The sequence below is a fragment of the Pristiophorus japonicus genome, chromosome 6 (genome assembly GCF_044704955.1).
Source record: "Pristiophorus japonicus isolate sPriJap1 chromosome 6, sPriJap1.hap1, whole genome shotgun sequence".
Classification (NCBI taxonomy): Eukaryota; Metazoa; Chordata; class Chondrichthyes; family Pristiophoridae; genus Pristiophorus; species Pristiophorus japonicus.
This window is the reverse complement of record NC_091982.1, coordinates 170,642,290-170,661,312: the sequence shown is the minus strand read 5'-3', so window position 1 is coordinate 170,661,312 and position 19,023 is coordinate 170,642,290. Positions and strand designations below refer to the sequence as shown.

At 47.0% G+C, this 19,023-nt stretch overlaps 1 protein-coding gene across 2 annotated transcripts in view; it reads left to right on the top strand.

The window, feature by feature from the left end:
• The window catches only part of LOC139265287 (signaling lymphocytic activation molecule-like), a 101,478-nt gene that overhangs the window by 62,981 nt on the left and 19,474 nt on the right, over positions 1 to 19,023 (top strand). For both annotated transcript variants that reach the window (XM_070882241.1, XM_070882240.1), the window contains exon 3: positions 18,764 to 18,875. The gene's annotated coding sequence lies outside the window, so the exon portion shown is untranslated. The remainder of the gene's footprint in view (positions 1 to 18,763; positions 18,876 to 19,023) is intronic.

The window sequence follows — 19,023 nt, the reverse complement described above, 5'->3', positions numbered from 1 at the left end:
AGAGCGTGTCTCCAATCTCCTTCTCCTCTGCCTGGGTCTGACTTGTGGCACCACTACACTGGGAGGCGCAGGCTGGGACTGTGGGATGCTCTGTGTTGCAGATGGCAGAACTAAAGGGAGAGGCTCGGGCTGGAACAGTAGGACGCTCGGTGTTCCAGACGACAGCACTCGAGTGCGAGCCGTGGGCTGGGATGTTGGACGAATGGGTGTAAACTGCTCGATGATATCAGCAGCAACACTGGGACCCGAAGCGTCGGAATCAAAACCATAGTAGGTGGAACCAGAACCTATGCGAGAGGGAGGCACAGGCTCGAATGGTAGTGCAGTGACTGTAGAATGCTGCATTATACCAGCAGCACCACTGGGACCCGCAACATTGGAAGCGAAACCATGGAAGGTGGAACCAAGACCTATGCTAGTGGTTGAAACTCTGATGCCCCTTGATGGGGGCTCATAAACATTAAATTGGAAGCTCTCCCCTGCAGACATTTCAGTCATCGCTGCCATCATCCAGTCTGGATCGTCCGCAGCTGGTTGTACTGGTCCTTGTTCTGTACCCTCAGGATCCTCAGGGTTGGCAGCAGCAGCATCGTCATCATCATCATCATCATCATGTTTTGCAAAATACATCAGAACAGTCAAATGCTTAACAGCAAGGGAGGGGGCCGGGTGGGTGGCATGAGTACTCTCACACATAGCAGGCCAGGCAGCAGGTTGATTTAAAGGGCCATGATGCATTTTCAGGACTTACCCTCTTCCTCGCGTGCGGGCCCAGCTTGTGCTATACCGATTGCTTTTCTCCATGTACGACTCATCATAGCAGCTACCCTTTGTTCCAAGGGTGTCAGTGGATGCAGATTGGGCATGCCTCCTCCTGTCCGGGTTGCCTCCCTTTTGTTGTGGGCCAATTTCTTCTGCAAAGAGTAAAATATAACTTTTTACAGAATGTGTCAGTCTGCAAGGTGGGACATACAGATAGCCAGGTTACAATTACGATTAAATTAAAAATGGGAAATATTACTTACACTAATTACTTGACCAAGGTCATGCCATTTCTTTTTACACTGACTTCCAGATCTCCTGGTATGCACCACTGCGCAGTAATCTTCTGCAACTTGGTTCCACCGTTTCTTCATTTCTTTTGGTGGCACTTTTATGCAACCTCTGTTGCTGGTATCTAGGTCCTGCCATCTCTGCTCAATTACGTTGACTAATATCTCCACTTCCTCATGCAAGAAATTCTTTGTTCTTGGTGGACGTTGATCCATTGTAAAGTTGAATTGGCACTCTTATTTCTCCAAACCAACAGTCCTTAATTTGCATGCACCAATGCAGCACCGGTTCTGCAAGTTTAGCAGTGAAAAGCTGAACTCACTGATTTCATCAGGTGATTTATTCAGCAGTGCTGCTAAAAGCACTCCCTCACACACAGAAATATCAAAAAAAAATTAAATTACAAGCCTTTGCAGGGGTCCAAGAAACAAATCTTCACTTTTTCTGGAGTATTTTAAAAAATGGCCGAGTGCCAATGTTTGTGTGAGACTGCGCGTGCGCGCACGCTCCAACGCGCATGCGCAGGGTTGCCGGCACCACGAAGGCTAATTTAAATTGTACCCGCCCCCTGCTACTTTGAAAATCGGCGCGAGTGTTAGGCTCCGCCCCCTGCTGCGAAAAGCGCGCCGCGCCAAGCAGACATCGAGCTCCAAGGAGCTCGAGAATATCGGACTTTTTTTTAGGCGCAGCTTTCGGCGCGAAAAACAGGCGCCCAGCTCGGAGGTGCGCCGTTTTCGCCGCGGGACGAAACTTGGGGCCAAAATTCCAGCTGCCAAATTTCTGCCCACTCACTTAGCCTGTCTGTGTCCTTTTGCAGATTTTTTGAGTCCTCCTCACACATTGCTTTTCCTCCCATCTTTGTATCGTCAGCTACATTACATTTGGTCCTTTTCTCCAAGTTGTTAATATAGATTGTAAATAGTTGGGGTCCAAGCACTAATCCCTGCGGCACCCCACTAGTTACTGATTGACAACCAGAGAATGAACCATTTATCCCGACTCTCTGTTTTCTGTTCGTTAGCCAATCCTCTATCCATGCTAATATATTACCCCCAACCCCGTGAACTTTTATCTTGTGCAGGCCTTTCTGTCGAATAGACATTTCTATTTGTTTATTTATTCATTCATGCCATGTGGGCGTCACTGGCAAGACCAGCATTTATTGCCCATCCCATCTATTGCCCATCCCTAATGGCCCTTGAGAAGGTGTTGGGAAGCCACATTCTTGAACCGCTGTAGTTCGTGGGGTGAAGGTGGTCCCACTGTGCTGTTATGTAGGGGGGTTCCAGGATTTTGACCCAGTGATGATGAAGAAATTACATTATATTTCCAATCAGGATAGTGTGTGATTTGGAGAGGAACATGGAGGTGCTGGTGTTCCCATGCGCCTGCTGCTTTTGTCCTACTAGGTGGTAGAGGTTGTGGGTTTGGGAGGTGCTGCTGAAAAAGCCTTGGGATGTTGTTGCAGTGCATCATGTAGATGGTACACACTGCAGCCACGGTGCGCTGGTGGTGGAGCGAGTGAATGTTTAAGGTGGTGGATGGGATTGGCGATCAAGTGGACTGCTTTGTCCTGGATGATGTTGCATTTCTTGAGTGTTGTTGGAGCTGCACTCATCCAGGCAAGTGGAGAGTATTCCATTACACTCCTGACTTGTGCCTTGTAGATGGTGGAAAGGCTCTGAGGAGTCAGGAGGTGAGACATTCGCCACAGAATACCCAGCCTCTGACCCACTCTTGTTGCCACAGTATTTATATGGCTGGCCTAGATAAGTTTCTGTTCAATGGTGACCCCCAGGATGTTGATTGTGGGTGATTCGCCAATGGTAATGCCATTGAATGTCATGGGGAGGTGATTTGACGCTCTCTTGTTAGAGATGGTAATTGCCTGGCATTTGTATGGCGCAAATTTTACTTCTCACATATTTGCCCAAGTCTGGATGTTATCCATGTGGGCACAAACTGTTTCATTATCTGATTAATTGTGAATGGAACTGAACACTGTGCAACTATCAACGAACATCCCCACTTTTGGCCTTACGATGGAGAGAAGGTCATTGATGAAGCAACTGAAGTTGGTTGGGCCTAGGACATTGGCCTTAGGAACTCTTACAGTGGTGTCCTGAGGCTGAGATGATTGGCCTCCAATAACCACAACCATGTTCATTTGTGCTAGGTATGACTCCAGCCAGTGGAGAGTTTCCTGTTGACTTTAAGTTTACTTGGGCTCCTTGATGCCACCCTCGGTTAAATGCTGCCTTGATGTCACGGGCAATCACTCTCATCTTACCTCTAGAATTCAGCTCTTTTGTTCATGTTTGGACCAAGGCTGTAATGAGGTCTGGAGCTGAGTGGTCCTGGCTCAATCCCCCAAACTGAGCATCGGTAAGCTGGTTATTGGGGAGTAAATGCCACGATAACACTGTCGATGACACCTTCCAGCACTTTGCTGATGATTAAGAGTAGGCCGATCAGGCAGTAGTTGGCCAGATTGGATTTGTGGACAGGACATACCTGGGAAATTTTACACTTTGTCAGGTAGATGCCAGTGTTGCAGCTGTACTGGTATAGCTTAGCTAGAGGCATGGCTAGTTCTGGAGCACAAGTTAGATGTTGAATATTGTTAGCATCAGCAGTTCTTGAACTGTCATTGATGAATATCATCCAATATCACATAGTGAGACACAATGTCTCCATTTATTATTGGATATGACATGGGAAGCTATCTGCAGTTTCTTTGTTGTGGATCGTATGGGAGTTAACAGATGGTTGCTTGGGAGATATTGAAATTGATTGACATGCAGTCCTAAAACAGGCTCAAGGTCCCATAATATAATGGATGATTAATGTATATAAGGCTGGACTTAAAGCATAAATGTTCAAATGTTCTTGGAGCAAAATCATTTGAATTTTAGCACCTGGGAACCTTGTCGATGTTAAGCTTTTCCAGGTTGTATCTCAATGTCTTATAATATGATATCATTGTACACTTTGTATTTATCTTTACTACTTATGTTATGACTTCTTAATAAAACCTATATACTTTGGAACAAACTCTCTCCAGTTTCTGAGCACCAAAGACCGAATCTAATATAAATTACTTACATCCTGTATTTGTGGTTGCTGTATTCGTTCCTCCCCCGTTTCCTTTTCCTAACTGTTCATCTGTAATATCTTTCAGTTCTGAGGAAGCGTTTATACCTCAAACATCAACTGATTTGTTTTCTCTTGACAGATGCTGGCAGACCTGCTGAGTGTCTCCAGTGTCTTCCGTTTGTTGTTTCAGAGTTTTGGCATCTGCAGTATTTTCCTTTTTGGCCATGATTCTTGTGTAAGACTCGATAGTGAAGGTTAACAGTTTATACAACCACGGGCACCATCACGCCTCGGCCCGATTCTATTCTCACCCAAGACCATGCACACGGACTTAGTAATTAGAAGTGGGAACCCTGCCTGATGTTCTTCTCGCTAACCCATGACACGAAGTCCAATTGTACCAACCCAGCATTATCCCACTGAGATTAGGGAACTGGACATGGACCAGGGAATTGGACCTGGGACTCCCATGTGCTGGATGGCTCAGCTACTCAATGGCTCATATTCACCTGGCATTTGTAAGTGACCTACAAAATGTAAGTCAAAGCTCTCTTGGGGGAAGAGTGACCACAGAATTATCAAGTTTAACAAATGCTGTGTCCCAATAATACCAAAGATCCGAAGCCAAGAAGCAATTATATATGGCTTTGGTGAGACCACACCTGGAGTACTGTGTACAGTTTTGGGCTCCTTACCACAAGAAGGATATACTTGCCTTAGAGTGCATGCAACAAAGGTTCACTAGATTGATTCCTGGGATGAGAGGGCTATCCTCTGAGGAGAGATTGAGTAGAAAGGAATTTAGAAGAATGAGAAGTCATTGAAACATATAAAATTCTTAGATGCCTTGACAGGGTAGATGCTGAGAGTCTGTATCCACCTGGCTGGGGAGTCTAGAACTAGGTGTCAGAGCCTCAGGATAAGGGGTCGACCATTTAGTACTGAGATGAGGAGAAATTTCTTCACTCAGAAGGTTGTGAATCTTTGGCATTCTGTACTCCAGAGAGCTGTGAATGCTCAGTCGATGACAAGACTGAAATCGCTAGATTTTTGGGAACTAAGGGAATCGAGGGATATGGGGATAGATTGGGAAAATGGATTTGATGTAAAAAAAAAAGTTTTGCATTTATATAGCGCCTTTCACAAGCTCAGGACACCCAAAATGCTTTGCAGCCAATGAAGTACGTTTGAAGCGTAGTCACTGATGTAATGTAGGAAAGATGCCAGCCAATTTGCATACAGCAAGCTCCCCAAACAGCAAAATAATAATGACCAGATAATCTTTTTTAGTGATGTTGATTGAGAGATAAGTATTAGCCAGGGCACCAGGGATATTGTCATGTGTGTACTTTTGGGATCACTAGCCACTAGATGGTGTCACTGTTGGAGACCATCGGGCTGCATGCATGTGTGTGCAGCCCAAGTATAAAAGGCCAGCCATTTTGTATTAATCTCACTTTGTAAATGTAAATAAAGCAGAGTCAAGGTTATACAGTACTCAGTCTAACTGTTATGGCATACACAACATTTGGTGATGCGGCAACAAGAACCTTTGCATGAAAAAATGAGCACAATTGGATTGTTGGAGTGATTTATGGAAAGAGATGATTGGGCAGACTCTGTGAGCTGTTTGAGCCAGTTCTTCGTGGCCAACAAAATGGAGGAGGTCAGCGATGCAGATCGGCGCAGGCGGAGTTCCTCACAGTTTGCGGTCCAAAAAATTATGGCCTGATAAAGAATCTACTCCTGCCTGTGAGTCCAACAGAGAAGACGCATGAAGAATTGTGTACACTGATACAGGACCACCTTAAGCCAGACGAAGGCATCATCATCTCGAGATACAGATTTTACACACACGTTCGCTCAGAAGGCCAGAATGCGGCGGAATTCGTTGACGACCTAAGACATCTGGTTTGACCGTGTAAGTTCGGGGCTGTGTTGGCAGACATGCTGCGGGACTTCTTTGTAAGCGGCATCAACCACGAGGTGATCCTGCGTAAACTACTGGTGGTGGAGACATTGGACTTGAACAGGGCCATCACGATCGCTCAGTCATGCATGACGATGGATAGAAGTCTAAAGCAGATATCAGTGAAAAATCAAAACTCAGCAAGTACTGTAAATATGATTGATTCGCCGTTCGGCAGAGCGGCACATGGCAGGGCCTACTCGACTGCGGACTCGAAACCTGTGGCTGCCCAAAGTCTACCAGCGGGAATGCACATGCATCCAATTTCTCCATGAAGGCATGGTGGGGGAAATCACTGGCACCAGCAGTGCCGATTTAAGCAATATAGTTGCAAAGGCTGTCTGAGAGTGGGGCATCTCCAGCGCAAGTGTCCGCAGATGAGCAAGCGTACTGCGACACACCACTGGAGGATGACGGTCAGACTAGTGTGGATCCGGATACGCAATCCGAGATACCAGAGGAGGAAGTATATGGACTGTACTCGTTCCTAACTAAGAGAAAACCGATAATGATCAACGTGAAATTTAATGGGGTGCCGGTATTGATGGAACTGGGCACTGGGGCGAGCCAATCGATAATGAGCCAGAGGACATTCGACAAGCTGTGGGATACTAAGACTGTGAGGCCCAGGCTTAGTCCAGTCAATGCCAAGTTGCACACGCACACCAAAGAATTCATAACAGTGATTGGCAGTGCCACAATGAAAGTGTCATATAACGGTGCGATTCACGAGTTACCGCTATGGATTGTCCCAGGTAATGGCCCAACGTTGTTCAGCAGGAACTGGCTTGAAAAATCAGATGCGACTGGAACGACATCAAGGCGTTGTTGTCGGAGGAAGATACATGTGCCCAAGTACTGTTCAAACCAGGCATCGGCAACTTCACGGGAGCCAAGGTGCAGATCCACGCGGACTCGGATGCAAGACCCATCCAACATAAAGCTCAGGCAGTTCCGTATATGATGAGGGAGAAAGTCGAAATCGAACTGGACAGACTCCAGCGTGAAGGGATCATATCACTGGTTGAATTTAATGAATGGGCCAGCCCCATTGTTCCTGTGCTGAAAAGTGATGGCACAGTCAGAATCTGTGGAGACTACAAGGCTACGATCAACAAGGTTTCAAAACAGGATCAGTATCCGTTACCGAAGGCTGATGACTTGTTTGCAATGCTAGCCGGGGACTTGACGTCGGCCTACATGACACAGGAGCTGGTTGAGACATCGAAGAGACTTACGTGCATTAACACGCATAAAGGACTGTTTATCTAGAATAGGTGCCCTTTTGGAATTCGCTCGGCTGCAGCAATATTTCAGAGGAACATGGAAAGTCTACTGAAGTCTGTTCCCAGAACCATCGTGTTCCAAGACGACAGCCTGATCACAGGTTGTGACTCCGAGGAACATCTGAACAACCTGGAAGCGTTTCTACAGCGGCTGGACAAAGTGGGACTCAGACTGAAATGCTCGAAGTGCGTCTTCATGGCTCCAGAGGTCGAATTCCTGAGGAGAAAAATTGCTGCTGACGGCATCAAGCCCACAGAGGTGAAAACCAAGACCATCAAGAATGCACCCAAGCCGCAGAATGTGATGGAGTTGCGTTCGTTCCTGGGTCTACTCAACTACTTCGGTAACTGCTTACCTAAATTGAGCATCTTATTAGAACCACATGCACATGTTGCTAAGAAAAGGCGACAACTGGGTGTTGGGTACGTCTCAAGACAGAGCTTTTGAGAAAGCCATTAATCTGCTTTGCTCTAACAAGCTGCTGGTACATTATGACCCATGCAAATGTTTAGTATTGGCCTGTGATGCTTCTTCATATGGAATTGGTTGCGTACTCCAAGAAGCTAATGAGTCGGGTAAACTTCAACCAGTCGCGTAAGCTTCAAAATGTTTGTCTAAAGCGGAAAGAGCCTACAGCATGGTAGAGAAAGAAGCACTAGCCTGTGTGTATGGGATTAAAAAGATGCATCAGTACCTGTTCAGTCTTCGGTTTGAACTGGAGAGAGATCACAAGCCACTCATTTCACTGGTCTCTGAAAACAAAGGTATCAATACCAATGCTTCATCCCACATCCAGAGGTGGGCGTTGACATTACCCGCTTATGATTATGTCATTCGCCATAGACTTGTGCCGATGGCTTGAGCTGTCTGCCATTGCCCACACCGGAGGTGGAAATGCCACAACCGACGGACCTATTGTTAGTTATGGATGCTTTTGAGAGTGAAGGAACCCCTGTCACGGCTCAACAAGTTAAAACTTGGACCAGCCAAGGCGCGATTTTATCGGTGCTGAAGAGTTGCATCCTCAAAGGTGATTGGTCTGCCATACCCAAGCAAATGTGCCAGGAGACCAAACCTTACATTCGTCACAAGGACGAACTGTCTATTCAGTCAGATTGTATATTGTGGGGCAATCGTGTTGTTATGCCCAAGTAAGGGAGAGAGAAATTTGTACGTGAGCTACACAGCACACATCCCGGCATCGTAGTGATGAAAGCCATCGCCAGGTCGCATGTCATCATCATCATCATCATAGGCAATCCCTCGGAATCGAGGAAGACATGCTTCCACTCCTGAAGTGAGTTCTTTGGTGGCTGAACGGTCAATATGAGAGCCACAGACTCTGTCACGGGTGGGACAGATAGTGGTTGAGGGAAGGGGTGGGTGGGACTGGTTTGTCGCACGCTCTTTCCGCTGTCTGCGTTTGATTTCTGCATGCTCTCGGCGATGAGACTCGAGGTGCTCAGCGCCCTCTCGGATGCACTTCATCCACTTAGGGCGGTCTTGGGCCTGGGACCCCCAGGTGTCAGTGGGGATATTGCACTTTATCAGGGAGGCTTTGAGGGTGTCCTTGTAGCATTTCTGCTGCCCACCTTTGGCTCGTTTGCCATGGAGGAGCTCCGAGTAGAGCACTTGTTTTGGGAGTCTCATGTCTGGCATGCTGACTATGTGGCCTGCCCAGCGGAGCTGATCGAGTGTGGTCAGAGCGTCAATGCTGGGGATGTTAGCCTGAATGAGGACGCTGATGTTGGTGTGCCTGTCCTCCCAAGAGATTTGTAGGATCTTGCGGAGACATCGTTGGTGATATTTCTCCAGCAACTTGAGGTGTCTACTGTACATGGTCCATGTCTCTGAGCCATACAGGAGGGCAGGTATTACTACAGCCCTGTAGACCATGAGCTTGGTGGCAGTTTTGAGGGCCTGGTCTTCAAACACTCTTTTCCTCAGGTGACCGAAGGCTGCACTGGCGCACTGGAGGTGGTGTTGTATCTCGTCGTCGATGCCTGCTCTTGTTGATAGGAGGCGCCCGAGATATGGGAAATAGTCCACAGTGTTCACGGCCGCGCCGTGGATCTTGGTAACTGGGGGGCAGTGCTGTGCGGTGAGAACAGGCTGGTGGAGGACCTTTGTCTTACGGATGTTTATCGTAAGGCCCATGCTTTCATACACCTCAGTAAATACGTCAACTATGTCCTGGAGTGCAGCCTCTGTATGTGCGCAGACGCAGTACTGTAGCTCAATGACAGAGGTTGGGTGGTCTTGGATCTGGTCTGGAGATGGCACAGATTGAATAGGTTTCCACTGGTTCTGCAATTTAGTTCCACTCCAGTGGGGAGCTTGTTGACTATGAGGAGGAGCATGGCGGTGAGAAAGATTGAGAAGAGGGTTGGGGCGATGACGCAGCCCTGTTTGACTCCAGTCCGGACGTGGATTGGGTCTGTGATGGATCCATTGGTAAGGATCATGGCCTGCATGTCGTCGTGGAGCAGGCAGAGGATGGTGATGAACTTTTGGGGCATCCGAAACGGAGGAGGACACTCCATAGATCCTCGCAGTTGACAGTGTCAAAGACCTTTGTAAGGTCGAAGAAGGCCATGTATAAGAGCTGGCGCTATTCCCTGCATTTTTTCTGTAGCTGTCGCGCTGCAAAAATCATGTCCGTTGTGTCCCGTAGGGGACGAAATCCGCACTGTGATTCTGGGAGGAGCTCCTTGGCCATGGGAAGAAGACGGTTGAGGAGAACTCTAGCGACGCCATTCCTAGTAGCTGATAGCAGGGAGATTTTTCTGTAGTTGCCACAGTCAGACTTGTCCCCTTTTTAAAGATGGTCATGATTTCTGCATCTCGGAGATCCCCCGGGATGCTCTCCTCCCTCCAGATGAGAGAGATGAGGTCGTGAATTCACGCCAGCAGTGCCTCTCCGCCATACTTCAATGCCTCATGCAGGGATTCCATCCGCACCAATAGCCTTGTTGTTTTTAAGCTGTCTTATGGCTTTTTCTACCTCATGCACTGTTGGGGTCTCACGGAGGTGGTGGCGGGTAGCATGCTACGGGATGGAGTCGAGAACACTCGAGTCAAAGGCAGAGTCTCGATTGAGGAGATCTTCAAAGGGTTCCTTCCAGTGGGCCCTGACTGCCTCGGTGTCCTTGATGAGTGTTTCCCTGTTCTTGCCAGCAGTGGGGTGGGGCCTTGGGTGTTTGGCCGTAGTTGGCCTTGACTGCGATGAAGAATCTTCGCACATCATGGTTGTCGGCCAGCTGCTGTATCTCCTGTGCTTTCTTCATCCACCACCCGTTCTTTAGGTCCCCGATTTTTTGTTGGACCTCAGCCATAAGCCACCTGTAATGCTGTTTTGCTGCTCCCGCGTTGGGTTGTTGTTTAAGGCTCAGCTTTTGGATCTCATAGAAACATAGAAACATAGAAAATAGGTGCAGGAGTAGGCCATTCGGCCCTTCTAGCCTGCACCACCATTCAATGAGTTCATGGCTGAACATTCAACTTCAGTACCCCATTCCTGCTTTCTCGCCATACCCCTTGATCCCCCTAGTAGTAAGGACTTCATCTAACTCCTTTTTGAATATATTTAGTGAATTGGCCTCAACAACTTTCTGTGGTAGAGAATTCCACAGGTTCACCACTCTCTGGGTGAAGAAGTTCCTCCGCATCTCGGTCCTAAATGGCTTACCCCTTATCCTTAGACTGTGACCTCTGGTTCTGGACTTCCCCAACATTGGGAACATTCTTCCTGCATCTAACCTGTCTAACCCCGTCAGAATTTTAAACGTTTCTATGAGGTCCCCTCTCATTCTTCTGAACTCCAGTGAATACAAGCCCAGTTGATCCAGTCTTTCTTGATAGGTCAGTCCCGCCATCCCGGGAATCAGTCTGGTGAACCTTCGCTGCACTCCCTCAATAGCAAGAATGTCCTTCCTCAGGTTAGGAGACCAAAACTGTACACAATACTCCAGGTGTGGCCTCACCAATGCCCTGTACAACTGTAGCAACACCTCCCTGCCCCTGTACTCAAATCCCCTTGCTATGAAGGCCAATATGCCATTTGCTTTCTTAACCGCCTGCTGCACCTGCATGCCAACCTTCAATGACTGATGTACCATGACACCCAGGTCTCTTTGCACCTCCCCTTTTCCTAATATGTCACCATTCAGATAATAGTCTGTCTCTCTGTTTTTACCACCAAAATGGATAACCTCACATTTATCCACATTATACTTCATCTGCCATGCATTTGCCCACTCACCTAACCTATCCAAGTCGCTCTGCAGCCTCACAGCATCCTCCTCGCAGCTCACACTGCCACCCAACTTAGTGTCATCCGCAAATTTGGAGATACTACATTTAATCCCCTCATCTAAATCATTAATGTACAGTGTAAACAGCTGGGGCCCCAGCACAGAACCTTGCGGTACCCCACTAGTCACTGCCTGCCATTCTGAAAAGTACCCATTTACTCCTACTCTTTGCTTCCTGTCTGACAACCAGTTCTCAATCCATGTCAGTACACTACCCCCAATCCCATGTGCTCTAACTTTGCACATCAATCTCTTGTGTGGGACCTTGTCGAACGCCTTCTGAAAGTCCAAATATACCACATCAACTGGTTCTCCCTTATCCACTCTACTGAAAACATCCTCAAAAAATTCCAGAAGATTTGTCAAGCATGATTTCCCTTTCACAAATCCATGCTGACTTGGACCTATCATGTCACCTCTTTCCAAATGCACTGCTATGACATCCTTAATAATTGATTCCATCATTTTACCCACTACCGATGTCAGGCTGACCGGTCTATAATTCCCTGTTTTCTCTCTCCCTCCCTTTTTAAAAAGTGGGGTCACATTGGCTACCCTCCACTCCATAGGAACTGATCCAGAGTCAATGGAATGTTGGAAAATGACTGTCAACGCATCCACTATTTCCAAGGCCACCTCCTTAAGTACTCTGGGATGCAGTCCATCAGGCCCTGGGGATTTATCGGCCTTCAATCCCATCAATTTCCCCAACACAATTTCCCGGCTAATAAGGATTTCCCTCAGTTCCTCCTCCTTACTAGACCCCCCGACCCCTTTTATAACCGGAAGGTTGTTCGTGTCCTCCTTCGTGAATACCGAACCAAAGTACTTGTTCAATTGGTCCGCCATTTCTTTGTTCCCCGTTATGACTTCCCCTGATTCTGACTGCAGGGGACCTACGTTTGTCTTTACTAACCTTTTTCTCTTTACATATCTATAGAAACTTTTGCAATCCGTCTTAATGTTCCCTGCAAGCTTCTTCTCATACTCCATTTTCCCTGCCCTAATCAAACCCTTTGTCCTCCTCTGCTGAGTTCTAAATTTCTCCCAGTCCCCAGGTTCGCTGCTATTTCTGGCCAATTTGTATGCCACTTCCTTGGCTTTAATACTATCCCTGATTTCCCTTGATAGCCACGGTTGAGCCACCTTCCCTTTTTTATTTTTATGCCAGACAGGAATGTACAATTGTTGTAGTTCATCCATGCGGTCTCTAAATGTCTGCCATTGCCCATCCACAGTCAACCCCTTAAGTATCATTCGCCAATCCATCCCAGCCAATTCACGCCTCATACCTTCAAAGTTACCCTTCTTTAAGTTCTGGACCATGGTCTCTGAATTAACTGTTTCATTCTCCATCCCAATGCAGAATTCCACCATATTATGGTCACTCTTCCCCAAGGGGCCTCGCACAACGAGATTGCTAATTAATCCTCTCTCATTACATAACACCCAGTCTAAGATGGCCTCCCCCCTAGTTGGTTCCTCGACATATTGGTCTAAAAAACCATCCCTTATGCACTCCAGGAAATCCTCCTCCACCGTATTGCTTCCAGTTTGGTTAGCCCAATCTATGTGCATATTAAAGTCACCCATTATAACTGCTGCACCTTTATTGCACGCACCCCTAATTTCATGTTTGATGCCCTCCCCAACATCATTACTACTGTTTGGAGGTCTGTACACAACTCCCACTAACGTTTTTTGTACTTTGGTGTTCTGCAGCTCTACCCATATAGATTCCACATCATCCAAGCTAATGTCCTTCCTAACTATTGACTTAATCTCCTCCTTAACCAGCAATGCTACCCCAACTCCTTTTCCTTTTATTCTATCCTTCCTGAATGTTGAATACCCCTGGATGTTGAGTTCCCAGCCCTGATCATCCTGGAGCCACGTCTCCGTAATCCCAATCATATCATATTTGTTAACATCTATTTGCACAGTTAATTCATCCACCTTATTGCGGATACTCCTTGCATTAAGACACAAAGCCTTTAGGCTTGTTTTTTTAACACCCTCTGTCCTTTTAGAATTTTGCTGTAAAATGGCCCTTTTTGTTCTTTGCCTTGGGTTTCTCTGCCCTCCACTTTTCCTCATCTCCTTTCTGTCTTTTGTTTTTGCCTCCTTTTTGTTTCCCTCTATCTCCCTGCATTGGTTCCCATCCCCCTGCCATATTAGTTTAACTCCTCCCCAACAGCACTAGCAAACACTCCCCCGAGGACATTGGTTCCAATTCTGCCCAGGTGCAGACCGTCCGGGTTGTACTGGTCCCACCTCCCCCAGAACCGGTTCCAATGCCCCAGGAATTTGAATCCCTCCCTGCTGCACCATTGCTCAAGCCACGTATTCATCTGAGCTATCCTGCGATTCCTACTCTGACTAGCACGTGGCACTGGTAGCAATCCCGAGATTACTACTTTTGAGGTCCTACTTTTTAATTTAGCTCCTAGCTCCTTAAATTCATTTCGTAGGAACTCGTCCCTTTTTTTACCTATGTCATTGGTACCAACGTGCACCACGACAACTGGCTGTTCTCCCTCCCTTTTTAGAATGTCCTGCACCCGCTCCGAGACATCCTTGACCCTTGCACCAGGGAGGCAACATACCATCCTGGAGTCTCGGTTGCGGCCGCAGAAACGCCTATCTATTCCCCTTACAATTGAATCCCCTATCACTATCGCTCGCCCACTCTTTTTCCTGCCCTCCTGTGCAACAGAGCCAGCCACGGTGCCATGAACTTGGCTGCTGCTGCCCTCTCCTGATGAGTCATCCCCCTCAACAGCACTCAAAGCAGTGTATCTGTTTTGCAGTGGGATGACCACAGGGGACCCCTGCACTACCTTCCTTGCACTACTCTTCCTGCTGGTCTTCCATTCCCTCGCTGGCTGTGGACCCTTCTCCTGCGGTAAGACCAACTCGCTACACGTGATACTCACGTCATTCTCAGCATCGTGGATGCTCCAGAGTGAATCCACCCTCAGCTCCAACTCCGCAACGCGGACCGTCAGGAGCCGGAGGTGGACACACTTCCCGCACATGTAGTCGTCAGGGACACTGGTGTTGTCCCCGTGTTCCCACATGGTACAGGAGGAGCATATCACGTGACCGAGCTGTCCTGCCATGACTTAACCCTTAGATACACTTAAATTGCCGACAACAATGTTAAAAGTTCCTGACTAATAAAGAAAAAGAAAAACTACTCACCAATCAGCAGCCAATCACTTACCACGTTGGCCGTGACGTCACCTTTTGATTTCTTTCTACTTCTTTTTTGACTTCTCTCAGCTGGAGCTGCACAAGTACGCCTCTCTCGACTCCCGCCTCTCTCGACGCTCCCCGGACTGCTGAGCCTTTTATAGGCCGCTGCCTCTCTCGACTCCCGCCTCTCTCGACGCTCCCCGGACTGCTGAGCCTTTTATAGGCCGCTGCCTCTCTCGACTCCCGCCTCTCTCGACGCTCCCCGGACTGCTGAGCCTTTTATAGGCCGCTGCCTCTCTCGACGCTCCCCGGACTGCTGAGCCTTTTATAGGCCGCTGCCTCTCTCGACTCCCGCCTCTCTCGACGCTCCCCGGACTGCTGAGCCTTTTATAGGCCGCTGCCTCTCTCGACTCCCGCCTCTCTCGACGCTCCCCGGACTGCTGAGCCTTTTATAGGCCGCTGCCTCTCTCGACTCCCGCCTCTCTCGACGCTCCCCGGACTGCTGAGCCTTTTATAGGCCGCTGCCTCTCTCGACGCTCCCCGGACTGCTGAGCCTTTTATAGGCCGCTGCCTCTCTCGACTCCCGCCTCTCTCGACGCTCCCCGGACTGCTGAGCCTTTTATAGGCCGCTGCCTCTCTCGACTCCCGCCTCTCCTGATCATTCTCATCAAACCAGTCCTGGTGTTTCCTGGTTGAATAACCGAGTGTGTTTTGCAGGCACTGGTTATGGAGGCTTGGAGGGCAGACCAAATACTGTGGGCATTCTGTGTCTCGGGGTTGTCAAGATACGCCAGGTTAGCTGTGAGGCGCTTGCTGTATAGGGCCCTCTTAGCTGGGTCCTTAAGTGCTCCGGTATTGAGTTTGTTGCGGCACTGCTTCTGCTGCCCCCTCCGCTTTGGGGCTATATTGATGTCGATGATGGATCGGATTAGGCGGTAGTCCGTCCAGCAGTCGGCGACTCTTGTATGGTGGCCGGGAATTGACTCTGAACGGGAATCATGCGTGCATCAGTGCAACACTTGCATGCAGCTCAGCAAAGCACCAGCGGAATCACCGCTGAATCTGAGGTCGTGGCCATCTAAACCATGGTCCAGGATCCACATTGACTTTGCAGGACCCTTCCTGGGGAAGATGTTTTCAGTTGTGGTGTATGCATATTCAAAGTGGATAGAGTGTATAATCATGTCATCCAGCACATCCACAGCTACCATTGAGAATCTCAGTGTCATGTTCGCGACACATGGTCTGCCTGACATCGTTGTTAGTGACAACGGATCATGCTTCACCATTCAGGAGTTTCAAGAGTTCACTAAGCTCAATGGTATCAAACATGTAAGGTCAGCACCATTCAAACCTGCATCCAATGGGCAAGCAGAACGTGCTATCCGAATCATAAAGCAGAGTATGAAGCGAGTAACCCAAGGGTCACTGCAGACCCGCCTGTCATGCATACTGCTTAGTTACAGGACAAGACCACACACACTTATCGGGGTCTCACCTGCTGAACTAATGACGAAGAGAGGTTGTAAGACCAAGCTATCTCTTGTTCACCCTGACTTGAATAATCATGTTGAATATAGAAGACAAAGTCAGCAAAGGTATCACGATCGCGCAGCTGTGTCACGTGATATTTCTGTAAATGATCCTGTATATGTTCTGAATTATGGTCAAGGTCCCAAGTGGATCGCTGGTACTGTCATGGCCAAGGAGGGCAACAGAGTATTTATTGTCAAGCTCAAGAATGGGCAAACATGCAGGAAACATATGGATCAGACAAAGCTGTGGCACACAGACAAACCGGAACAGTCAGAAGAAGAGACAGTCAACGATCAACCAACCTACCCCCAGTCATCAGAGGATTCAGTGGTCATCAGTGAATCGGGACTTTCAATCGCTGACATGTTCAATGAAAATGGACTTTCAATCCCTGACATGGCCATAACCGCTCCCACAATGTCAGCCACCCATCCAACAGTCACAATAGACCCAAGGCTGGAGTTGAACTGAGATGGTCAACCAGGGAGCGTAAAACATTGGACCGTCTCAATTTGTAAAGACTCTGTTAATATCTCAGAGCGGGGTATTGTCATGTATGTATCTTTTGGGATCACTGTTGGAGGCCATTGGGTTGCACACATGTGTGTGCAGCCCAAGTATAAAAGGCGAGCCATTTTGTATTATACTCACTTTGGGCCTCAGTAAAGCAGAGCCAAGGTTATACCTCTTCGAGTTAAACAGTACTCAGTCTAACAGTTATTGCATACACAACAGCTATCTCCCCTGCTCTTCTTTGAAATAGTGTCCTAGGATCTTTTACGTCTACCTGAGATAGAAGATGGGGCCTCAGTTTAACATCTCATCTGAAAGACGGCACCTCTGACAGTGTAGCACTCAGTACTGCACTGGAGTATCAGCCTCGAGTTTTGTGCTGAAGTCTCTGGATCAGGCCTTGAACAACCTTCTGACTCAGAGGCGAGGGTGTTATCAACTGAGCCATTGGCTGCCACTTCCATAAGTTGTGATTGCAAAATGGCTTACTCCTGCTCCTATTTTTTGTCCTTATATTCTTATAACTTGGGGGTATAGTTAATATTGAGCAAGATTACAATGAAATACAAGACGATGTTAATAAACTTGCAGAATGGTATCTAAATAGCAAACTAATTTCAATATAGATAAATGTGAGGTGGTGAATTTTAGTAGGAGGAATAAGGAGGTCACATACTCCTTGGAAAATAAGAGTGTAAATGGGGTAGAGGAGCAAAGGGATCTCGGGGTACAGATTCATTGATCATTAAAAGTAGCAACGCAGGTTCACAAGACAATAAAAATGCAAATAAAACAGTGGGGTTCATTTCTAGAAGAATAGAACTAAAAAAAATGCAACGATTATGCTGTCAAATCAATTTCACAATAACAGTATTGTGATTCTGGGGAGCAAAATTGTTGCTTGTTTTCAAATATCTCAGCAAAGTTTGACCTTATTTTGTGAGTCTCACATCTTAAATCAGAGTCAGCTCGTGAGACTAAACAGTAGCCTATTTCATCCAACCCGTTCTTAAATCACCCAAATAAATCCAGTAAGTGACATATTTAAAGTGTTATATATGTGGACTTTTATTTACTCTGTACAGCCACCAGAGGGCTCATCCCCTGGAGTCCCAAGGGATCCCATAATCCCTTGGGAGTACAAGTATTTAAGGAGGCTTCACAGGTTGGAGAAGCACTCTGGAGATCTGCAATAAAAGACTAAGGTCACACTTTACTTTGAGCTCACAATGTTCAGTCTGACTCTTTCTCCATACACAACATAAAGCCCTCGAAATTACATCGGTCACTGGTCATGGACATGCAGTCAAAGCTCAACCAGCAGAGGCTGGAGTATCTGCTTCATTCCTTTCCTCGTTAAATAAGGATAGCTTGATGCTTGTATTGCAAAAAATAAACTTTAGTAGCAGACTTTTATTTAAATAAGGAAAAATGTTTTTAAAAGACACCAGTGGTTGAATTCCATTAATAGCAATATATATAGGTTTGAGCAGGGAAAAATTAAGATGCTTAATTTTTCTTTCTAAGATTGATAATCGTAGGAGTACACATTCTCAATTGGAGCTACTAAACTCAACTGCGAAATCATGTAATTTGAAATGGCCACCAGCACAACGTAAGCTGTACAGCTGTGCTGAATTCACATAAAGCATTGTTAGAAATAGTGGAGTCATAGCACTCATTTATAATAATAGCAGGAAATGGATCAACCAACTCGATAAAAGCCACACATTTAAATAATAGTTAAACGTGTTGCTTTATCTGATAAAAATGTTGCTGCTTCCGTTTCTCACACTAGATATTTGCAGCCACTGGAGTGGGTTAGATCCACAAATGCAGCAATGGTGCTCAACAAACGGCAGTAACTTATTGTGGAGATGGGAATTTAACTACTTGACAATCAAAATCAGGTAAGCACATGACTATATTAATCTTGGCTCTCTGTAGCTAATAGTTCAGTCACACGGAAAACTGACCTTTAGAGTCAATGGGTTAACTCAAACTATTGTCGGGGTTAACAATTAAGATTTGTCCAAAAAAATTACGGAGTCTGTTCAT